The following is a 22,554-nucleotide window of genomic DNA, read 5'->3' on the forward strand; positions in this document are numbered from 1 at the left end:
TAAAGGATATAACATGGTAACTAAAGAAGTCTTTTGTACTGCACAACCAAAATTTCACTTTCATCAACATGACAGAGAAAATAGATGTTAAGAACAGTAACATTTTGCCTTCTAGTCCACGGTATGCTACAGAAATTGCACAGGGCTTCAGAGTAAGCAGCACTGATATTTGTCAAACTGTCAATTTTGTGTGAATTCACTGGGCTCTGTACAGTATTACGGAGCACAGCTGACAGGTTCAGAGTTACAGATTTTAATTTCATGAAACAACTCTTACAGAATATTTTTTAAAGAACCCTTTCAAAGTGTCTGACAGATACAGTTGCAGGTTTTCCTTTTCTTATATCAAAAAGAAATAGTGAGAAAACAGACAGATATAAATCTGAAAAATCTGTATAAGCAACAACAAACGAATTGTGTTAAATACATTATCTTCAAACCATCCGACTTGAGATAAGGTAAGGATAACTCATTACTCTTATTTTGTTTTGTCTTATTCCTGATATGTTCAAATGAATTAAGACTCCAGCAAGGGTGTAAATCCAAAGAAATTTTCTATTGCTATTTGTTTAATCCATACTAAATTATATCAGAAGGCCATGGACTGAGATTTGTTTTAGATATTTTACAATCTTTATATAAGGCAGTGACACTTACACCCCAGGTACCCTGTACCACCCTATCATAAGCCTCTTTCCCAAATCTGGACCTTAGCGTCCAAAATTTGGGTGCTTGTATGAAACTCCCCCAAGCTTATTACCAGCTTGGATCTGATCTCGCTGCCACCACCCAAAATTTCCAGGGTTTTGGCCCCCTCTGGTCTCCCCAAACCTTCTTTAGAGAGACCCCAAGACTCAGAGACTCTGAGTCTCACAACAAAGGAAAGTAACCCACTTCCCTTCCCCCTCTCTCTCCCACCCAGACTTTCCTCTCTGGGCTAACCTGATAGTACGGATGCAATCTCTTTACATCACAATACCAAGAGCATATCTCTCTATTCCACAGAGAGACGAAACCCCAAATACAAGGACAAGAAGAGATCTACATCTCTCCTCTCTTAGCTTCTTCCCCCTGGACCACAGGGAGTTAAACACGAGCGTATGTTCCTACCCGCCCTGTATTTTCCTTTCTCCTAACCCAGAGAAAAACTCAAACAGGTTTAAAAAGAAAGTTTATATAAAAAAGAAAGAAAAAAAAAAACATATTCTCTTAACAAGATGACCAATACAGGGCTATGCTATAAGAAAAATGAATATAAACAGTCGATTCAAAAAGATATCCAATTTGAAAGAAAAAAAAGTAAAATCCAGCAAGTTACGCACATGTAATACACTCAAAACAACTATAAAGCCTATATTGTTTTTTCACCTGTACTTACTTTGGAAACAGAAGATTAGAAGATAGAAAGAACCTTCCCATAGCTGAGAGACAAACAAAAGACTCAGACCCCAAAAAATCCCCTCCCTGACTTTGAAAAATCCAGTTTCCTGATTGGTCCTCTGGTCAGGTGTTTGGTTCCCTTTGTTAACCCTTTACAGGTAAAAGAACATTAACCCTTAGCTATCTGTTTATGACACCCCCATATTCCTCATCTATATGTAATTGTGATTGCATATGAAGCATGCCACGTGAGGTATCAGGGGAAAGATTATGATCTGCTGAAAGCCGTTGTTCCATCTAAATATGTGTACCGTTAATGCATATAAAATTATAAGAATTTTGCTGCATAGTTTTCACTAAAATATGCTGTGGGTTTGGGAAGCATCAAGATACTATCTTTCCAGAGACAATGACGAGGGAGGTAACCAATGCCCAGGTGCATGCTGAAGAAACATCACCAGCCATTGTCCAGCAGAAGAGTTACAATTCAATGACTCACTCACAAGAGACAAAATGGGGTATTGCTTCACCATGGGACTCAGCAATGCCCACCAGACATGCCTGGACTTGTGTTCTCCAAGAACATGAACTAAGGATATAAAACAGAGCACAGCTCCCCATGCTTGGCTGTCTCCTACCCCCACCTATGCTACAAGCAACAAGGACACTGAGAAGAATGAAGACTCTAACAGAGGGGATTAACCCAGATTTCAAGGCTGAGACCAGTGTACTATGAACTGCAATATCCATGGAGTGGGGTGAGAAATGTTGGCCAGTGTAATAGGGTTGAGAGTGTAGACTGCGTTCTTATATTTTATTTTATTTTGGTAACTAACTCTGACTTTTTGCCTATCACTTATAATCACTTACAATCCACCTTTTGTAGTCAATGAATTTGTTTAACTATTTATCTTTACCAGTGAATTTGCGTTAAGTGTTTGGTAAATCTGCTCAGGTTTACAAAGGCTGGTGTATGTCCACTTTCCACTGAAGAAGTGGTGAACCAATTAATAAATCTGTATTGTTTGTCTTGAGCAGTGCAAGATGGTATATTCCTGAGGTACAGTGCTGGAAATGGGGGATTTGGCTGATTCATGAGTGGCTCTGGGAGCATTCATGCAATCTAGCAGGGTGTGGGACTCCACATGAGGTTGTGCTGAGTGATAACAGTGTCTGGAGGGGTTTGCTGCTTGTCTACCAGAAAAGCATTTTGAGAGACAGCCCAGACTGGAGAGTTAATGGGGCACAGCGGTCCCACAGTCCCAGGCTGCAGCCCGGGGATCCTGTCACAAAGGCCAAACTCTGATTTTATTGATGCTTTTGTAAATCCACTGAATTCAGTGGAGATACTCTAGATTCTCATTGGGGCATTTAAGAGCAGATGGTGGCCATTAATTAGGTTATAGGTTTATCTACTTCTTTACTGATACTGAACATCTCTGTCAGAAATGGAGGAAGAGACAATATAAGAATTGCTGTTAACATCAAATCTTTCTTGTCCTATATTAAAGGAACTGTAACATGAAATTGCAAGTGCAATAACAAGGATTTTAATGAATCTCTAAATTCGAGGGTCATACCCTGTGACTGGAGAATTGCTAATATAGTTCTTATATTTAAGAAAGGGGAAAAAATATGATCTGGGAAATTAAAGGCCTGTTAGTTTGACCTTACTTTGAACAAATTTTGATAGAGAAAGTAGATGTGAATGATAATTGGGATAAAATACAAACATGATTTTACAAAAGGTAGATTGTGCAAGACCAACCTTATCTGCTTGAGAAGGTAACTGAATTTTTTAGACAAAGGGAAATGCAGTAGATTTGATCTACCTAGAATTCAGTAAGGCACTTGATACAGTTCCCCATGAGAAATTATTAAATTGGTGAAGATGGGGATTAATATGAGAATCGAAAGGTGGAGAAGGAACTGGTTAAAGGGAGACTACAACAGGTCATATTGAAAGATGAACTGTCAGGTTGGAGGGAGGCTGCTAGTGAAGTTCCTCAGAGGTTGGTCTTGGGACCAATGTTATTTAACTTTTTTTATTACTGACCTTAGGAAAAAAGTGTGAGTGTGCTAATAAAAAGTTTGTGAATGACACAAAGTTGGGAGGTCTTTCTAATATGGAGGAAGATGAGTATCATACAAGATGATCTGGATGACCTTGTAAACTGGAGTAATAGAAATGGGATGAAATTTAATAGTGCAGAGTGCAAGGTCATGCATTTAGGGACTAACAAGATTTTTTGCTATTAGCTGTGACATGTCAGTTGGAAGTGATGAAGAAAGAGAAAGACCTGGTTGATCACAAAATGACTGTGAGCCACCAATGGCTATAAACTTGCCATCAACAAGGTTAGGCTTGAAATTAGATGAAGGTTTCTAACCATCAGAGGAGTGAAGTTCAGAACAGCCTTCCAAGGGGAGCAGTGGGGGCAAAAAATGTAACAGGCTTCAAGACTAAGCTTAGTAAGTTTATAGAGCGGATGGTATGATGAGACTGCTTACAATGCCCTGTAGCTGATCTGTGCCTGCTAGCAGCAAATATTTCCAATGGCTAGTGAATGGACACTAAATTGGGAGGGCTCTGAGTTCGTACAGAGAATTCTTTCCCAGGTGTCTAGCTGGTGGGTCTTGTCGATATGCTCAGGGTCTAACTGATCAGCATATTTATGGTGACAAAGGAATTTTCCCTCAGGTCAGATTAGCAGCGACCTTCAGGTTTTTTCACCTTCCTCTGCAGGATGGGGCATGGGTCACTTCCCAGTTTAAAATAGTGTAAATGGTGGATTTTCTGTAATTTGAAGTATTTAAATGTGAGGACTTCAGTAACTCAGCCAGAGGTTAGGAGTCTATCACAAGAGTGGGTGGGTGAGGTTCTGCGGCCTGCAATGTTTAGTAGGTCAGACTAGATAATTATGACAATCCCTTCTGACCTTAAAGTCTATTGCTCTATGAAACCTTTGCTGTATGCAGATAAGCTCTGTTTCATTCTGTTAGTTGCACAGCAACTGTGGGGGGAGTGAGAATAGCTCCTTATGCAAGTTGTATCATTTCAAAGAACTATTTAAAACACTACACAGGGGGCAAGGTGCAGTATAGCCATGAGACAAGATGGATGCATTGTTCACAAACTCTTTCACTTTTCTTGGAGAAAACAGCTTCTTATCTTGCATTTCATAATGTGAATATGTTTTACTTGTAGCTAGTAACATATTGGGGGGAATCATCCTACACTCTGTAACAAAAAAATGAAGATCAAGTTCAAATTTTTCATTCCTTTTCCAGACCAATTCCTTATCATTTCTTCTTGTCACCCTCCCTACACCCTTGAACAGTTTGCAACACACACATTCCCTCCAGTAAGTGGAGATAATATTACCTAACTCATAGTAGCAGTATGAGGCTACATTTGTTCATATTTATAAAGCAGTTCTACACCCTTGTACAGAATGAGTTACATAAGTACAAATTACTGTTATGGCAGTTGTTATGATGTTGGCAAATGGTCTTCCATGTTCTTTTTCTGAATGTGTGAGTAAATGTTCAATCTTGGGAAGATATGCTATGTTGTTATTTTTTGGTTACACAAGGTTCTTGTAGAGGCAGTCTCTAGAGAGGAGGCTATGCGGGAAGCATAACTGTTTGCTCTCTGCCCTTGCCTCTGACTGGAGCAAATTCTTGATGCAGAGTTGCTCCCTGGGAATTTGGTATTGGTGTTTGGCTGAGATCCTGAGAGAAGGGATTGCTCTGTGTGGTGTTTCTCTACCTCTTTTCCATGGCTGGTGTATATTATTAAATAAGAAAGTTATATTTAGAATATACCCAGTCTCTGTCAGTGATTTTTCCTCCACTGGGAAACTGATTGCAAGTTCTCAGGTGTTTGCTACCACTCAGCAGAGGGGCAACATTGGTGCCAGAATGGTAACCTGGTATCACGACCACGGGCAATAGTATTATTTATTTTGTTACTGTACATTATCACAAATCACTACTAGATGATACAAGTAGCTTGTTTGATTTAGGAAAAACACACACACACACACACTTTGGAAGAACAGTTATTCTTCTATAAAAACAATATTATAGTAGATGTAAAGAAAAGGAATCAGAAGGGGTTAATGTTTTATGACATCATTGAGCAAACATTTAAGGATAGCATCATACTTATGCAACTTTTATGTGGCTAGCCCTCTGTGTATCTAAACAATGTTAATCAAACACGCAGGACTGTGTATGTGCTGTCTTCATCATTCCCCACTCCTTGACTATGCAGACAATGGAACCCCAAGGAATTAGTCAACCAAATTACACTGAAATTCAATGACAGTTGAGTGCCTAACTCCCAGACACTCCTTTGAAAAATCTAATCCAGGTATAATTCTGCATTATTGAATACAGAAGCATATCTTCCACAAGTATAGCTTTCCTTTACTTGTGGATCTACAACTAACTGGTTTCATGGCACAATGTGAAAGCTCTGCTTCAGCACAATTCTCTCATGCTTATGCTTTTCTAGCTGCTACTTCTGATAACTTGAAAACAGTTTGAATTACTGCACAACTTATAAGTTATAAGCTAAAGGCTATGCTCCAGATCTTCACATGCCAAGATGGAAATATATAAAAAAAAAAAATTCCCCTCTCACCCTATGGGTGGTATGTGTCTTCCTCAACCTCGGGTCCTCTACCAGAGGCCTGGGAGTTTGAGGGTTCTGCGCAGTATCTTAGCTGTTCCTAGCACTGCACTCTTCCTTCTGGAAGAGAGCTCTGATGTTGTTCCTGGGATCTGTTGGAGCCATCACCCAGCTTAGGAGTCACAGCCCGAGTGCTTCTACCACCACTGGGACCACTTTGGCCTTCACTTCCACATCCTCTCTAGTTCCTCTTCAGGCCCTGGTACTTTTCCAGCTTCCAATATCCTTCTTTCCTGATGTGCTGTCACTTGGCACTGCTATATCTATCACCACCGCTGTCTTCTGCTCCTTGTTCATTCACGATGTCGTGGTTATTGGCCAGTACCTTCCTGTCCGTCTGGATCTGAAGTCACAGAATCTCAGCCGCTATTCTCCAACCTTCTGTGAATCTCCCATCTGGTCTTGGAGTCAGCCCATACGCTGTGCAGATGTTCCTGTACACAATGCCAGCCACTTGGTTGTGCCGTTCAGTCTATGCTGTTCCTGCTGCATCTTACATCCTGCCACTATGTGTTGGACTGTCTCTGAGCTCTCTGCACAGCACCTTGGGTCCTCTCTAGTGTGGTAGACCTGCTTTCATGGATCGGTGCTCAGTGCCTGTTCCTGTGCTGCTATGATAGTGCCTCAGTGCTGTCTTTAGTCCAGCCTTTTCCAGCACTGGTAGGATTTCCCATTGTCAGCCACCTCAGCTATCTGTCGATGGTACTATCCCTGCAGGTCTTGTCTTGCATGGCACTTCTTCTGCTTGGTCTTCTCCCATGTCTGCTGCTGCCTCAGGCAGTTCAGCCACTCATCGTGGGGCCATCTTAACTGATGTACTCCTGGATGTTCCGGGTTTCATCCAGGACATGGCTTGACGCTCACACACAAGCCCCGCCCACCTTCTTTCCGGCTAGTATAACACGTCTCTGGTGTTGGACTTGGGTGGAAACCTCCGTGCATTGTGAGGAGCTTCAGTTTTCACATCGGCAGCCTCCATCTCCTCCTTGGCAGCTCACTATACCGCAGGGTATCTGAGACTGGTAGGGCGTATCCGTTGATGGCATGGAATCTTGTTCTTCCCCCACTGAGCTGGCTTTCAGGACCTGTCTTATCCTTTGGTGATACTTATGTTGCTGTCTCTTGCTTCCTCATCATGGTTCCATGTGACTGTGGGACGCCAAGTACTTGTAGTCTGGTCTGTATGTCTGCTATGTGGCCCGGTAGTTTCCACCCCATCAGTCTTGACTACCTCCCTCTCTTCACTACCATCCGGCCACACTTCTCCAGTCAGATGACATCCCGATATCCTCATGTAGATCCACGTCAGGTGATTAAGCGAGTCGATGTCTCGTTCATTCTTAGCATACAGCTAAGGAGGTGCTGATGGTAGTTCCACTCCTGAACCTGTACCCGTATCCAGTCCGTGTGATTATCTGGTTGAGGGTTTAAGCCTTATGCAGAACAGCAGCGGGTGACAGGCATCACTTGGTATATGCCACACTTTGATGGCCACTTGTCCAAGCTGCTTGAGTTGACTTCTAGTGTTGTCTTCCATAGTCCCATTGAGTTCTTGGAGAAGGTCTTATGTCCTGTTGACTTTGTATAGCGCCAGACATTCACAGATCCACGTGTGCAGCTTGAGTCATAGGCTTTCCTGTAGTCAATCCAGGCTTGTGCTCAGATTGTCTCTCGAGTCCTTGACTGCTCGCATATATGAGCACTGGTGTTTTGAGCCTCTGGTGTTGTTCCAATGCCCTTCTGAGCTGCGCTCATGTACTGGCCCATGTGGTCTGTAGCTTGGCAGCTAGAATGCCTGATAGGACTTTCCATGTTGTGGGAGGGCAGGTTTTGGCGGTAGTTGGACGGTCTGTTCCTTGCAGGGGTCTTTCATGATCAGCACTGTCCTTCTTGTGTTAGCCAGTTGGGTGGGAGCCTGCTGCTAGCAGCTGGTTCATCTGTGCTGCTAGGCGTCATGCACTGCTGTTAGTTTCTTTAGCCAGTAGGTGTGGATCATGTCTGGTCCAGGTGCTGTCCACTCTTCATGTTCTGACCTGCTGCGGATGTCTTCTACTGTGATGGACTGCTTTCTGTTCTGGGAGATTGCTGTGCTTGTTCTCAGGTCCGCAGCCACTTTGCACTGGTGTTATGAGTCTTCTCTTCTCCCATATGTTCTTCCAGTACTGTTCAGTTCTGCTCTGGTGGCTCTGCTGTTATTGTGTGTTGCATCTGCAGTTGGGAAGTACACCTTGGATGGTTCTTTGGAAGAACAGGGCATTTACTTTTTTGGCCTCTGCTTCTAGTGTATCTCCTTAGCCTGGTAGCTAGTGCTGTGAGCCTTTGTTTAGCAGTCTCTAGGGCTTCAGATGGAGTCAGGCTCCTTGTATTTTTTCAGTAGCGAGTCTTAACCTTAATCTCTACAAACCCTTCACACCCTTCTGTAGTTCCACCAGCTGACTAACTTCTCTCCGAGTCGCCTTGATCTTATCCTCCAACCTCATTTTCCAGGGTGTGGGTACATACTGTTGTTCTTCTTTCTGATCGTTGTAGCCAAGCATCTCCAGATTACAGAGGCTGTAGCGTATACCAGTTCATTGGTTTGAGTTATGGTGGTAGTAGGGATTGTCATGAGGGCTCTATTGGCATCTTCTAACATACTAGCTGATGGTACTTCTCCACTGAGCCTTGGTAATCGGTCTCGAGGATTGACTGTAGCTAGTTTCTCCATGATCTTATGCTCATCTCAGCTGCTGTGCTCTGCAATGAGGGTGTAGCAGTGAAGTTTCAGCTTCAGATGTGGGCTTTGCACGTGATCCACTGAACTGTTCTTCCAGGTCTTCTTGAGTCTGGGATGTAATGTGGAGTTGGTCTATCTCAAGCTGTGAGAGCAGCTTCCTCTTTACTATGTTGAAGCGATTGGGTAACTAGCTGTTTCTCAGTAAGTGTGGATTAGATCTTTTGTCCATCCCAGGTCCCTCATACGTTTCATATGATTCCCTCTCATTAGGGGTACTAAAACTCATGAAGCATCATTCCAGTGATTCTCTTGTCTCTGCATGGACAATGGAATTATGAGTTTTATACTTGTATAATAATATATATATTAACAATAGCCTCTTTAAGTGAAGAGGTCACTTCACAATTACAGTATTTTTGCACTGAACTCATGAAGGAAGCGATCTTACAGAGTGCCAGTTGGTTCCTGATCTATTTCATTTAAGCAAAAGGTGTTTGAATAATATCTGGCCCTGGGAACAGTATATATGTACAAGGTATACAGCAACATTCAAAATAGAGCGAGAGAAGAGTGAGAGAATTTCTCTGCATGGCCACAGTTAAAATACTTAAAAAACAACAGGTAGAGAGAAAAAAATTAAGACTTTTGTGCCAAATGCTATACTGCTGAAACACCACTTCAGAGGAATGTTTTCTATTTTTCAAAGTTCACCTTTTCCCTAGTTATCTTTTTTCAGGCATTATTGGCGCAGCATTTGCATTAGATTCGTCGACTCTAGGACTGGAAGGGACCTCAAGAGGTCATCGAGTCCCAGTCCCCTGCCCTCATGTCAGCACCAAATACTGTCTAGACCATCCCTGATAGACATTTATCTAACCTACTCTTAAATATCTCCAGAGATGGAGATTCCACAAGCCTCCCTAGGCAACTTTATTCCAGTGTTTTAACCACCTGACAGTTAGGAACTTTTTCCTAATGTCCAACCTAAATCTCCCTTGCTGCAGTTTAAAGCCTATTGCTTCTTGTTCTATCATTAGAGGCTAAGGTGAACAAGTTTTCTCCCTCCTCCTGATGACACCCTTTTAGATACCTGAAAACTGCTATCATGTCCCCTCTCAGTCTTCTCTTTTCCAAACTAAATAAACCCAATTCTTTCAGCCTTCCTTCATAGGTCATGTTCTCAAGACCTTTAATCATTCTTGTTGCTCTTCTCTGGACCCTCTCCAATTTCTCCACATCTTTCTTGAAATGCGGTGCCAGAACTGGACACAATACTCCAGTTGAGGCCTAACCAGCAGAGTAGAGCGGAAGAATGACTTCTCGTGTCTTGTTTACAACACACCTGTTAATGCATCCCAGAATCACATTTGCTTTTTTTGCAACAGTATCACACTGTTGACTCATATTTAGCTGTGGTCCACTATGACCCCTAGATCTTTTCTGCATACTCCTTCCTAGACAGTCTCTTCCCATTCTGTATGTGTGAAACTGATTGTTCCTTCCTAAGTGGAGCACTTTGCATTTGTCTTTATTGAACTTCATCTGGTTTACTCAGACCATTTCTCCAATTTGTCCAGATCATTTTGAATTTTGACCCTGTCCTCCAAAGCAGTTGCAATCCCTCCCAGTTTGGTATCATCTGCAAACTTAATAAGCGTACTTTCTATGCCAACATCTAAGTCGTTGATGAAGATATTGAACAGAGCCGGTCCCAAAACAGACCCCTGCGGAACCCCACTTGTTATACCTTTCCAGCAGGATTGGGAGCCATTAATAACTACTCTCTGAGTACGGTTATCCAGCCAGTTATGCACCCACCTTATAGTAGCCATCTAAATTGTATTTGCCTAGTTTATCGATAAGAATATCATGCGAGACCGTATCAAATGCCTTACTAAAGTCTAGGTATACCACATCCACCGCTTCTCCCTTTATCCACAAGACTCGTTATCCTATCAAAGAAAGCTATCAGATTGGTTTGACATGATTTGTTCTTTACAAAATCCATGCTGGCTATTCCCTATCACCTTACCACCTTCCAAGTGTTTGCAGATGATTCTTTAATTACTTGCTCCATTATCTTCCCTGGCACAGAAGTTAAACTAACTGGTCTGTAGTTTCCTGGGTTGTTTTTATTTCCCTTTTTATAGATGGCACTATATTTGCCCTTTTCCAGTCTTCTGGAATCTCTCCCGTCTCCCATGATTTCCAAAGATAATAGCTAGAGGCTCAGATACCTCCTCTATTAACTCCTGAGTATTCTAGGATGCATTTCATCAGGCCCTGGTGACTTGCAGGCATCTCTAACTTTTCTAAGTGATTTTTAACTTGCTTTTTTTTATTTTATCTTCTAAACCTACCCCTTTCCCATAAGCATTCACTATGTTAGACATTCCTTCAGACTTCTCAGTGAAGACCAAAACAAAGAAGTCATTAAGCATCTCTGCCATTTCAAGTTTCCTGTTACTGTTTCTCCCTCCTCACTGAGCAGTGGGCCTACCCTGTCCTTGGTCTTCCTCTTGCTTCTAATGTATTGATAAAAGTCTTCTTGTTTCCCTTATTCCCATAGCTAGTTTGAGCTCATTTTGTGCTTTGCCTTTCTAATCTTGCCCCTGCATTCCTGTGTTGTTTGCCTATATTCATCCTTTGTAATCTGACCTAGTTCCATTTTTTATATGACTCCTTTTTATTTTGTAGGTCATGCAAGATCTCGTGTTAAGCCAAGGTGGTCTTTTGCCACATTTTCTATCTTTCCTACCATCGGATAGCTTCTTTTGGGCCCTTAATAGTGTCCCTTTGAAAAACTGCCAACTCTCCTCAGTTGTTTTTCCCTCAGTCTTGATTCCCATGGGACCTTACTTCAGCTCTCTGAGCTTACCAAAATCCGCTTCCTGAAATCCATGGTCTCTATTTTGCTGTACTCCTTCTACCCTTCCTTAGAATTGCAACTCTATGATTTCATGATCACTTTCACCCAGCTTCCTTCTACTTTCAAATTCTCAACGAGTTCCTCCCTATTTGTTAAAATCAAGTCTAGAACAGCTTCCCCCTAGTAGCTTTTTCAACCTTCTGAATAAAAAACGTTGTCTGCAATGCAGTCCAGGAACTTATTGGATATCTGTGCCCCGCAGTGTTATTTTCCCAACATATATCTGGATAGTTGAAGTCCCCCATCACCACCAAATCTTGGGCTTTGGATGATTTTGTTAGTTGTTTAAAAAATTCAGAAGAATTCAGGGCTAGATTTTTCAAGAGAATTCAGTTTCCAGTTAGGCACCAAACTAAGAGGCCTAAATGAGAGCTGAGCTCTTTCGAAAATCTGGCCATATGTTTGCTCCCATCACACTGCCTTGGATTCCCCCTCCCTTCAAAAGATAGTAATAAATCTTTGCCATAGCTCTGGATGCCTTAGAGCTCATATTATGGTATACAGTTGTGAAATTCTCTCTGAAGCCTGTAGGTTTTTGGGAAGTATAATTTAATTAACTTCTTAACACTTAATGTTTTTAATCTCTTGTTTTTACCGTTTAATTTTCCCCCCTTTAAAGATGTATGCATTCTCATTATAGTGAGACTAATTCACTGTATTCCTATTGCCAAAGAATGCTGGATGTGCATGACTGATGGATGCATAGAGACAAGACTGCATATTTACAAAGGCATTAAAGCTGAAGCAGCCTGTACTGCATTTAATACTGTTCCTTACCAGTGAGTTAATAATGTGTGTTCTGAAACACAAGGCAATCCTTTCTTCAGTGCTGACACTGATAAATAAGTTTTTCAGTTGTTTCAGTCATTTCCTCATTTGCATTCTAATCCTTAGGGGAGAAACAATTAAAATTATTGGCAGCCTTTCCTTCTGACATTATTGGCTCATTGTTCACCATTGCCACTTGGTCAGACTGGAACTAGTGGGAGGAACAGCCTAAATCAAAATGTTGCCAGATTTAAAGAGAAATAATGCACACTGGATGTGAGTTGTTCAGTGCTTACATTTTCATGGCTCTTTGCAAAATAGTATTTCCACATTGCCATTCGTATAAATAACACAGTTGCTGGAAGTGAGCCATGATTTTTTTTTAAAACAAAACTGAAGCCAGTCTTCGTGTTCATAAAACTGGCGAATACAAGGCCTGCTCCTGGCAGGCTTCTCAACTTGCATTGATTGCAGTAAGAAGAGAAACCAATCAGCAGTTTGAAGAGGGTGCTCAGTCAGGATCAGGTGATAAATCCTTTTATCCATTTAATATTATGATTTTTAACACATGCATAGGAACTCATATATGCGCTCTGAGTGTACTTAACTGCTGCAACTAGGAATGCACTTTCCAGAGTGGGTAAACAGCCATGTGCTAGCTCTGCTGGAGACAGCATACTAAAAACAGCAATGAGGCCAGGGATAGCATCGCAGTGGCTCAGCCTAACGGCCCCAGTACATACTCAGAGGATCTAGGCAGGTTTGTACTCAGGTGGCTAGCCTGAGATGCCACTCATGCTAGCCCCCAGCTATGCTGCTTTTTTTAGCATGCTAGATAGAGCAGAGCTAGTATGTGTCCGTCTACTTAAGCTGTGAAGTACACTAGCAACTGTGCTACTAGCTAGGCAGGTGTAGCACAGGTAGCACCTGGTACAAACACTCCTGAATCCCATGAATATGTACCGAGCATGGTTAAGCCATGCTGCTGCTGCCCATGTGACCATGCCTACGCCAATATTTCTACTTGTGGTAGCTCTCATTGAGTGTAATCTGTAATGCAGACATAGCCATAGTCTGTCTCAGACTTATTTTATTGCTTCCTGTTTGCTATGCAGATACATACTACACAAATAACCACTGGATGGCTCCTTAGAGCAGATATCAACATTTTATTTCCTTCTGATCAAATTAGAATTTACATGGTAGAAAATTCCCCAAGTGTTAATAGTTATGAAAAAGTAGAAACTTTGATAGTGCATTACTAATGTAAAGAGCTGAGAACAGCAACTTGGAACTAAATAATAAATGTATAATGATAATGGGTCTTCACAGAACAAATAAAGGCAGATTCCCTCCAGAGAAGAATTTAAAATCTATTGCCAATTGTGATATTTTTACAATGAATATTATAGTTTGTTTGATTGTTTGTAGTATCACAGAACCTCAGAACCCCAGTCCCAAGACCAGGACTCCATTGTATTAGGTGCTATACAAACACAGAACAAAAACACAGTCCCTGGTCCTTACGTTTACTTGTGGAGTAAGGTATTGCTTATCATGAGTATATCTGGCAGAGATGGGGAAGGGACAGGACAAAGATGCAATGTCACCAGTTCTCAACTTATCATGAGTTTTAGATAATGTACTTCTTAAAGCCTCAGCTCCTAGAATCAACTGACTGTGAAAGAATCTCAGTATTCATAAAAAAAAAAAATCTCCACCACCAACTTAAGTTTCTAGACCTCCTGATTGTGGAGAAAAGCTGGAAAATGTAATCCCTAAAGGCTTAAAAAACTATATAGCAAATAAAAAAAAGAAAATAATTTCCAGATTTTGAATCTACTCATGACTTTTGACGACCTGACTCATGATGTTTGAATGCTCAATATTATCAATACTGGCCGAGAATAAACATTACACATCAGAGTGACTGCAACCCTTTTAATTTTATTTTTTTTACAAAATTAATGTTAATTGTTTTAAATTAATGAAATACTAGTTGATAAAACAACATGATTTGAGGATGGAACTGAAGGGGAAAAATGGAGAACATTGAACCATTTTAAGAATAAAGAACAAATTACTTTCATTTTGCTCTCAAGATTAAGGCTGGACTCCCTTATAGTGTAGACAGGTCAGGAAACTCTTCCATTCCTGTGCACTTCCTTGCTGCCTTGCAGTCTCACTTCACTCCTCTCCACCTGCTAAGCATCTTTACTTTTCTTTTCGTTACTGCTTTTATCAGGTCAATAAAAAATGAGCTTACAGTCTCAGCAGTAGCGTTTCTGTATACAATTATAGTTTTAGACACCCACTTCCTATACCATTCAAATCCCTTAAAATGCACTGACATAACATAACTAGTTTATGTTATGTTAAACTGAGTTCTCAGACATGTTAGATGTAAAGGTAAAACTGCAGATGTAGTACGAATAACACTATTTGAGGAAGTTGTTTCACTGTAGCTCTAGAACACCTGCAGATCACTCCTGTCCAATAGTAAGAGCAGATGGAAAAGGGCAAGGTATATGTGTAATAAGTCTCAGAAGGGAAATGGGATAATACAGTGTAGGGAGCAGGGCAGTTGGCCTAAATTTGAGGGAGTGGTGTTGCAATCTGGCACACAGGACAGGAGCTACTTCAGCCAGGACTAGGGGGTTTGCAGGTATATTGAGGCCAGCATGAGCATCCATAGGGCAAGGACATGTTTCTGAGGATCCCTAGGTAACTATCACAGCCACACCACTACCCAACAGCTCTGAGAGGCTAGTGATCAATGGGCTGTGAACCTTATGGGGTGAAGCACCACTGAATATCCCACCCACAGAGACCCTGATTGGAAGAGCCCACTGTGATTGGCCCGAGAATGTTATTTAAGGCTTTACAGGAAACACCTGGAGGCTGCCTATGCAACAAGGTAGGTCCCGGACTTGTTGCTGAGACAGACCCTACCTGAGTCCTACTTCCTCACCTGGTTCTTTGTTCTTGGCCCCTATTTCCTCACCTTGTTCCAGCCCTTTGACAACCTTGCTCCTTCCTCACTCCCAGCCTGGCTCCTGTCTTCCCTACTCCAGATAACCTGGTTCTAACTCTCAGCTCTGATTTCTGGCTCTGACTATGGTTCTGACTCTCTGTTCAGTTTCCTGATATCTGTTCTGAGCACTTGGCCTGGCTGCTAATGCCCAGTTCCTGACAGACAGTCCAGTGAAACCTGGGATTGTTGGAAGGTCTGGTGGTGACTAAGAACCAACATAAAATGGATCCCCATTGTGCTAGTCACTGTACAAACACAGTAGTAGGAAAAGGTCCCTGCCCCTAAGAGTTTATACTCACAATAAATAAAATGGACCTGGGGGGGCAGGGGAAGGGCTATAACACACAAGTAGAGTGAACAATTGGATGGTGGCAAATGGTGTGATGTTACATCCTCTATTCTTCATGGAAATATGGTTACGATATAAATATAGCATGACTAAGATATTCTTTATGCAAGATGGCTCATATAAGGTATAAATGGGAGGGTTATGATTTACTGAATGTGTTTATCCAATTTGTATGCAAGTGTCATTTTTGTATCTGAAACTGGGATTATTGACCATGTCTCTGTGTTTCAAATGTGCTACGTTGGATGAGGCCAAATAGTGTTAGTGGCTTATTGAAGAAATGCACATAAGCATAAGGATTACCCCAGGAACTGTGTGCAATAGAAACGTCTCAGAGATAGCTCTACACGATGGGAACTGTTTGACCCAGCTCTCAGCAAAAGTATAAACAACCTTTCCAGTGAGTGTGTGTGTGTGTGAGATATAAAAGGGGGACAATGATAACATGAGGGGCCCTCACTTTCCCTACAACAACACACCTGAAAACACCTGAGGAACAAAGTCTGAACTCTGAGAAGTGATGATCCCAGGCTAAGTTTTTAGCCTGTGTAAGAAAACCTGGTAAAGACAAGGCAACTTGTGCCTTAAGAATCTGCCAGCCTGTTCATCAATCAGGGTGAGAATTTGTTAATTTGTAACCTACCTATCTAGTGTGTTAAGCTCAGTCTGTGGCTTTTTTTAATTTACTAAGGTAATATGCTTTGTTCTGTTTGCTATCCCCTGAACCTCTTAAAATCCACCTTTCATAGTTAATAAACGTATTTCTTGTTTATAATATAACTCAGTTTATCCAATTCTTAATTAGGGGATGAGGGGTGGGAAGAGGCTGCACATACCTTCCTCCACATTGAGGGAGGAGGTGGATTTCATAATATACCTTTGGGTCTGCACTCCAAGGGAGGTGGACACCTGAGCGCTGGGGAAAGTCCCTTAAGCTGAGGCTTCTCTAAACTGATTTCAGTGTCTGTTTCATTCTGCAGTTGGGTGTGGCCCTGCATGTGTGTTTGCTGGAGGAGACTTAATAGCCTAGTTCAGCAAGAGAGGTAAAAAGGGTGCCCAGGCTGGCATAACAGGCTGGCTCAATGGTATCCCAGTACATCAGGTGGCATCCTAAGGGGTCCAGCCCATCACAAACAGTATATTAATTCCATGTTTTGTTTTGTTTTGTTTTTCATTTTGGGTGGGTTTAGTGAGGATGGGATCAGCTCAATGGGAAAAAAAGAGAAGAGGGTTGAGGGGAACACAGCAGGTGTCTTGGTATAATTCCCAAATCTGAACCTTAGCATCCAAAATCTGGGTACCAGCATGAATCCTCTAAGCTTAATTATCAGCTTAGATCCTGTAGTGCTGCCACCAACCAGAAATTCCAGTGTCTGGTACACTCTGTCCCCCAAAAACCTTCCCTGGGGACATCAAGACTCAGATTCCTTGAGTCTCACAACAAAGGGGAATAAACCATTAACCTTCCTAGGTTACCCTGGAAGATACTGTAATTTAAACCCCTTGAATCTAACACACAGAGGAATTCCCCCTCACCCCTCCTATCTCCCCTCACCCAGAGGCAAAACAGATTCAGCTCCAGGGAAACTAAAACAAAGAGGAATTTTATCTCTCCCTTCGTTTCTCCTGTCTCCCTTCTCCCCCCACCAACTCCCTGGTGAGTCCAGACTCAATCCCCTTGAGCCTCAACTAGGAAAAAAAATCAAACAGGTCTTAAAAAGCAAAACTTTTAATAAAAAGAAAGAAAAAACATAAAAATTTTCTCTGTAATCAAGATGACATATTACAGGGTTTTCCAGCTTATAGAAAATGGATGAACAGCCTTATCCAGAAAAAATACAATTTAAAATATTTCCAGCAAACTACACATTTGCACATAAAGAAAACCAAATAAAAAGACTATACTGTCTTTCTACCTTTGTACTTACAAATTGGAAACAGAAGATTAGAGAGCCTGTAGAGACGTGTGGTGACCGTCAGAGCCTAGAGAGCACACAGACACTGAACAAAGGACCCATACCCAAACTTCCCTCCACCCAGAGTTGAAAGTAGCTTGTCTCCTGATTGGTCCTCTGGTCAGGTGTTCCAGGTCCCTGTTTTGTTAACCCTTTACAGGTGAAAGAGACATTAACCCTTAGCTATCTGTTTATGACAGCAGGGGATAAGAAGAAGGAGGAGATGGTGAGTAATGAAGCTGAGGTGAAATGATGATAGGGGCAGAGGAGAAGGTTGTGGGCTGGAACAGACAGTTAATCAGCCCAGGGCAGAGAAACTCAGAGAACTTTCTATAGCTTTGACTGGAATAGGTTAAAAGGTTTAAAAAAGCGCTCTCTCTTTTGGCTGCTTCTGGTCCCTATTGGCTCGAGGCTCTGGCTGGCTCTTCTCTGCCATTTTATGCCAAGGATACATGTTGGGGGAAAGACGATCAGGATTTGCCCTTTAGGTCAAATTCATCTTGGCACCATAAAGAGCAGCAGTACTGGTAAATAGACAACACTTTCACTTGTAGTAGCTCTAATGTGAATGTTATAGTTGAAATACTTGTTGCATCTTTTACTCTAAATCTGTGAGGCAGATGCAAAGGTAATTTGGCAGTGGATAGAGAGTCTGTTGAGTATTTGCCTGATCAAAATTTGCAAGTAATCAAAAGACTTAAAGAAAAACACAGTCAAGGAGTACAACACAGCATTCTTCTTCAATTTCCCCTCATTAGCTACTTCAATTTTAGGCATTCTGAACAATTCCTGATCTTATGTCAAAACGTGTCCATGTTCACATCCAAAGTGAACTCCTTCACAGCCTACACAATACTTTACTAGATTAATTGCTTACTTTGTGTGAGTCAGGAACCTCTTCCAATCACTACAATAAAACTGTTTGGTTTATTTTTATCCCAAATATGTTGAAGCAAAACACATTTTCTTTGATTTTCACTGTAAGTGCCTTTGGGCTGGAGATGCCATAGTCTTATATCTGTCTTATAGTAAAACAATTTGCAAAAATGTTTAATATATTTACATAAACCTTTTTTCATGACAATCTGTCAAGTGATTTGAAAGGATTTGTAAGTGATGACAATCACTGTCATAATTGCTATTTATGTTAATAGCCTTTATATAATTCTAACTTTTCCTGCATTATTGTCAGATCTGAATGTTATATTCAACATTATAACAGTATTTCTTTTGTCTTAGTTTAATCCGGTGTTTCTCAAACTGGGGTCGCTGCTTGTGTAGGGAAAGCCCCTGGCGGGCCGGGCTGGTTTGTTTACCTGCCCTGTCCACAGGTCTGGCTGATTGCGGCTCCCACTGGCCATGGTTTGCCGCTGCAGGCCAATGAGAGCTGCTGGATGCACCAGCCAGTAAGTCCATAGGCCTGCTCTGCTTCCAGCAGCTCCCATTGGCCTGGAGCAGTGAACCGCAGCCAGTGGCAGCCGCGATCGGAAGGACCTGTGCATGGGGCAGATAAACAAACCGGCTCGGCCCGCCAGGGGCTTTCCCTACACAAGTGACGACCCCAGTTTGAGAAACACTGGATTAATCAAAAATAGACATTTATCAAGAAAAAAATACACACAAAATTATTAAAACAACATTAAAGGCTCTGCTCCAGTCTTTTGGAGTTACAAATGCTCATACAGGTAACTTGAAATATTCTGCATTGTTCTTGCATAGTTTGTACAAGACCTTCATTCCCTGGTATCTTGCTTTTTGGTTTCTGTATCTAAAATATATATATTTAAAATATGTATACATGTATATATTTTAGGGGCATGTCAGTCTACATATGTTGTTATACACATTTTCTACTGTAAAAAAATCACTTGTTTTGAACACAGATGGAGAAGGAATAAAAATATCCCCCAAATTTATCTTTTACCTAACTCTACTACACTTGAATCTCACCAAAATACTATAGAATTGGATCATCCTTAAAGTGAATATATGACAAGAGAGTTCTAACCAAGGATTCATGTGTCTAGGTAGGGAACCCTTTTTTTTTTTTTTTTTTTTTTTAAATGAGCTGTTCAGGGAAAATCAGATTCATGAAGGAGAGTTCAGTGGGATTGCATGAGTAGACTCAGATTTCATGAGTAATTCTGAACCTGGAATTTATTTTATAGAATCCTTCTTAGTGATTAACCCAACGCTACTAATGAGTATTTGGTTCATTCTACTCCTACTGGAGTGAATTTAATTTTTTCTTGACTTCAGTGGGAGATGGATTGGATGCATGATGCCTAAATACCTTACACTAGTAATCAGAAGTTTAATTGAAGAAAAATATTTATTTTGACCTAAACCGTTTCACAAGTACAAAAATCTCCAGCTAGGAACTTTGTATGCAAAGATAAGAAAGTCTTAATTCTCCAAGCAAGATCCAGAGGAACCTAGGAGCAGCTGTAACGCAGGTGGGGCGTAAAATGTTCAGTTGCATCATACTATTTAGCCACTAGATGTCAATGTGTGCTGTATGGTGTTCCAGAGGAGGTGTGGTCCCTAGCAGACAGAAGGGAAGCTGTAAACTTGGTCAGAGTGCTATAGGAGCACTGCTGATAGACCAGTGTTTCTCAGACAGGGGTCGCTGCTTATGTAGAGAAAACCCCTGGCGGGTCAGGCCAGTTTGCTTACCTGCCCTGTCTGCAAGTCCGGCTGATCGCGGTTACCACTGGCCACAGTTCTCTGCTCCAGGCCAATGAGAGCTGCTCGAAGAAGCACGGGCCGAGGGACTTACTGGCCGCCGCTTCCAGCAGCTCCCATTGGCCTGCAGTGGCGACCTGCGGATGGGACACATAAACAAACTGGCCTGGCCCGCCGTAGGTTAGAGTATCTGGAAATTGTGATGGTGAATTCCATCCATTATAGCTCCTTCATCTGACCTGCTTTATCATTTCTCGCACACAATTTCCTTTTACAGTTCTTTCCAAAGAGTACACTTCATCAAGGAGCTTACTATCACAGTCTTCTAGAAATAACACTCCCACCATCCCTTCCCTGTTTGGGCCACAATACAAGAAGGTCCTTAATTCAATAAAACTTCTCATTTCTTAAAATTAGGTTTGTACTTAAGTATGTTATGGAATAGGGGCCTTAACTCTGATACACATTCATCATTGATCTAAGTGCACAGTGGTCTTATTGTTGTCAACCTTTTCCTCTGTCCCTGAGGCTATCTCCTCTTTCTGTTGTTGTTGCCTTAGTCTGGATGGTAGCCTGTTCTGAGCATGCATGCCATTACTACTGGTTTTGTAAAACACTATACATATATATTGCACCATAGAAATAATAGATAAATTAATGTAAAGCCCACGTAATATCCTGCACAAAGCCTGAGTAGCAATTGCCATAGTAATTAAGTAGTCAAGATTTGTGCAGACCAGGTGAATTTCAATGAGAGTTTTGCTTGTGTAAGGCCCTATTATTTTTTGAGAAAATATAAATATTTTACATTTTACATCAAGGTAAGATATAACTCCTGTTATATAATATAAATTATGTTCTTAGGTCTCCTTTAAAAACATTCAGAACCTCGTCTTCCTCTAGATCTCATTTAAGTTTCAAAACTGGTGACATTCATTTATTATGCTTTTGAAAGTGTTGGTTAAAAATAAAATGGTGAATTTTCAAGCATTAAATTTAGGGAAAAGTGATTGAAGTTATGTCTACACCATAAAATACTCATGTCTCCTACTCCATAGAATATTTTTATACATTTTTGAATTACACTTGTATGTTTCAGCTCTCTCCCTGTACCCCCTTCATCCCACTGTAAATGAATTGGAGGATTTCAGGATACTTGGAAGGCAAGATTCTGTCAAAAACAATTCCTTCTTCATTAAGATAAAGTTGGAAGACTGCCACTGCACTACCAAAGATACAGATTTCAATTTTCTGGTAGGTTGAAGCATAAAACAGGGGAAAATAAAATGGATTCTAAAATTCAATTTTTCTTTTCTGTTGAATTAATTACAATATGCTGCATTTGTTGTACTCCAAAAGCCATTCTGTAGAAAACAGAGTGGGAACTTGGATTATTCTCCAGGTTTGAAGATATGGGTATTTGCTTCTCTGTATGTAGTTGTAATTATAAGTTCGTCTTCGCTGTAAAACCGAAGGAATGCCAGGTGTTGCATTCTTATCTTGTTTATTCTCCACTAAAAACCTGTGATGTATTCACCAACGAGTTTTATTAATCTATGGTAGAGTAAGGTTTAATATACTACTAGATAACTGAGGAATAGTATCTTATTTGTCACTTGCATTGGTTGCCCAAACATCAATATATGGCTGAGCTATAGAGTGCCTGTATCATTAACCCAACTCAGTCTCTAGGTCAGATTTGAGCATTTGGAAGATATCTGCAGTAAGAAAGTAAAAATGATGGACCATAACAGATGTATTCTTCAGAGGACTGAAAGCAATAAAACAGATTACACATGAAATACAATAAGGCAATTACAAATAAAACTCCAGTTATAGTAAAGGTGTTATATTCTGAATTACCCCATTTAGTTACTTAAGATTTATGCCTGTGTGATGGTAGAATTTGGTTACATGGGGCCAGACTCTGATCTTATTTACCCTTGTGTAAATCCAGAGTAACACCACTGAAGTCAGTAGAGTAACTTTGGTTTTACAGTGGGGTAACTGAGATCAGTATCAAAATGGTTTTCAAAACA

This window comes from Chelonoidis abingdonii, chromosome 2 (assembly GCF_003597395.2).
Source record: "Chelonoidis abingdonii isolate Lonesome George chromosome 2, CheloAbing_2.0, whole genome shotgun sequence".
NCBI lineage: Eukaryota > Metazoa > Chordata > Testudines > Testudinidae > Chelonoidis > Chelonoidis abingdonii.